The 2,636-nt window shown below is 56.8% G+C and overlaps 1 long non-coding RNA gene across 1 annotated transcript; it reads left to right on the top strand.

Moving 5' to 3' along the window:
• Positions 1–153: 153 nt before the first annotated feature.
• On the top strand, positions 154–1,298 carry LOC103913912. Its single transcript, XR_663442.1, has 2 exons — positions 154–284; positions 1,124–1,298. It is a non-coding gene; the product is annotated as an uncharacterized LOC103913912 (long non-coding RNA).
• Positions 1,299–2,636: the final 1,338 nt, after the last annotated feature.

The following is a 2,636-nucleotide window of genomic DNA, read 5'->3' as shown; positions in this document are numbered from 1 at the left end:
TGTAAGGCAGAACGCAGCTTGAAACTCGGCGTAGTAACGAAGTGTGGGCTCTGACTGACACGGCCTGTTTGTCCCCTGCCAAGCTGCAGGCGTCTGAGCCAGCAGTAATTGCTTCCTTTAGCCTTGCTCCTGTTTCCGTTGTTTTGGGCTAAATATGTGCACTTTCTTCCAGGATTTGAAATTCCTGATGGAGATGCAGAAAAGCTAATGTGTCCACAAGAGATTGTAGATTACATTGCAGATAAGAAGGATGTTTATGAATAAAAACAGTTCTTCAAAGCCGGGTGAGTAGAAATGTGCTCCTGCGAGTGTCTCGGGTAACGACGGCGCGCGCAGGGTGCACGTGTGACGCCCGCGGAGGGGCGTGAGGCGACTGGACGCCGTACGGCTGTATGGCAGGCGGGAGCCCAGCAGGTCTGGGAGGGAGCTGGCGGCAGCTGCCTGCTCTGAGCGGGGAGGACAAGGTGTACGCGTTTTCCTGAGGCATCTGCTGTTGGAGGGAGGCTGTGGGGCTCGGCGACCTTTCGTCTCGCCCTGCGTGGCACTTCAAGCACTGAGGTTATCCGCAGGTCTTTTGGTAGGTGGCGAATTGACTTTAGTCATGAAAGTCCACCTTTTCAGCGCTCCTCGGCCGTGCGCAGAGCGTGTGGGGTAGGCACCTCCAGAGGTGTGTGATAGCACAGCTTCCAACTGCCCGTGCCGACCGTTTCCTCCCCACCAGCCGCAGCCGGAGACTGGAGCAGGAAAGGAAGCGGGCAGGAAGGGGTTATTGGAGCGGCAGGCCCTCGAGGTGCTCTGGGGCTGCAGGGGAAATGAGCCGGTGGCCTCAGGCCAGTGTGCAGCAGCAGATCGGTCCCTCGCTCCTGTTTGTTCCTGTGCGCGCTTCTGGCCTCCCCCCACACCCCCCTCCCGGGTCAGTGGGGGAGCTGCGCCCCTTTGCCGCTCTCTGAGCCAAGGTGAGAATCCTAGCGATTCTGAAGACCTGTGGACTTGTTACGTGCCTGCTTTCGGTGTTCAGCTTGTCTTGCCTCTGCCTGACCCACTTCTTTCGTGCCTCAAAGTAGTAGGTCTTGGTTGCTGAAATATTAAATACGTGGAATTTTTTTATTTTTTTTTTTAACAGGAGATGTCTCTACCACCAGGACTGGGCTGGTGTCAGTGGGTATGAATATAAGCGCACATGCTGTACCGTTGCTGCTTTCATCGGAAAGTTGTACTTGGACGTTGTATTTAAAGCTGTCTGAATATGTTGTCCTTCAAAAACAAGAAAAAAAAGGAATAAATATATAAGACCACGTTGTGTTGATGCCTTTTCCGTTTCACGCTGCGTGTCGCTGGCTCGCTCTGTTAGCGTTCAGCGAGTGAAGGGCAGTTCAGGGGCGAGTAACCGACTTCACTAGAAACGCCCCTCTCTAACCCAGGCTCTGACCGGCGGCGCAGCCTCTGCCCAGCCGGACCCCGTTACCCCGTGGGATAAAAGCCCCCTCTGCGAGCGCAGCGGGAGGCGTCCGTGGGCCTGTCGGGCTCCGGGCGTGCCTCGCTGAGAGCGTTTCGCCGTTCGTCCTCCCTGCGTGTGCGAAAGCACCAGCAGCACCTGTACGGCTCTGTGCCCTCCGCCGCTGGCGCGATCGCTCTTCCCGTGATCTCACTGCTTGTATTGTCTGCTCTTTCCAATAAACCGCCCTTCTGCCGCCTTCGCTGTTTATTTCATCAGTGCTGGTAAAAACAAGCAAGTTCCATTTGAAAGGCTTCTGCTTTCCTGATGGAAAATAAAGGGGGGGAATGACTTTTCCTGCTGCTGAAAAGCAAAATCGCATCGGTGTTTCTGTAAGCCCAACTGATCTCAGCATGGGAGGCTTGCTTTAAATCTCTCCAGAGACAGAAACAAGTTATTTCTGGACACTACACCATTTTTCCTCTCGGCCAAGAAACACTTTCATATGTCAAAGAGGCACTGCTAGGCTGTGAGCCAAGAAAGTGTCACTCGATAACATATCCTCCTCTGGCAATCAGGGTGGCGGATGATGGAAAATACACCCGGGTCCGCTGGTGCGGCCCATGGTGCCTGCCTGCGGTGTGGGTGTTCTCGGGGCTTCCTCTGGAGCTGCATTTCGCTTCTAAAATCGCAGGGTGCTGAGTCCTCGGCCAGCTGGGTGACCCTCTGCCTTCGGGGCCCAAGTTTCGCTTTCATTGTGTGCGAGGCCCGGGCCCTTGGAAACTCCTTAATGGCTCCTTCACCCCAGATGTGTTCCGAAACGCTTCCTGAACGGGCTGCACGGTGGAACCCGGGGGAAGCAGTCCTCGTGGCCACCGTGCCTGGGGTGGTTTCGAGGCGCCTGCTCAGGGGCAGGGGTGACGGTGGCTGCAGAACCATCCCTTTGCCACCCAGGCGTGCCGGTGCGGTCACTGGTCTCGTTTGGTGGTGCGGCCCTGAGTGATTTGGTGAAGGAGCCGCCGCCAGATGCAGCCAGAGGTGCCCTCGAGGGGCCTTTGCCCTGAGTCGTATCCGCGGCAGAGCCGGGCACAGCTGGAGGTGGCCCTGGGGACAGCCCGCGTCGCGGAGCCCTGGCAGTTCCCAGCGGTGGCTTTTCTGGGATAAACCTGTTTGTTAGAGGAGGGTGGGTGGAACGCGTGTG

The sequence above is a fragment of the Pygoscelis adeliae genome, unplaced genomic scaffold (genome assembly GCF_000699105.1).
Source record: "Pygoscelis adeliae isolate BGI_AS28 unplaced genomic scaffold, ASM69910v1 Scaffold173, whole genome shotgun sequence".
Lineage (NCBI taxonomy): Eukaryota > Metazoa > Chordata > Aves > Sphenisciformes > Spheniscidae > Pygoscelis > Pygoscelis adeliae.
Note: the sequence above shows the minus strand (reverse complement) of the source record. Positions and strands in the feature narration are given on the sequence as shown.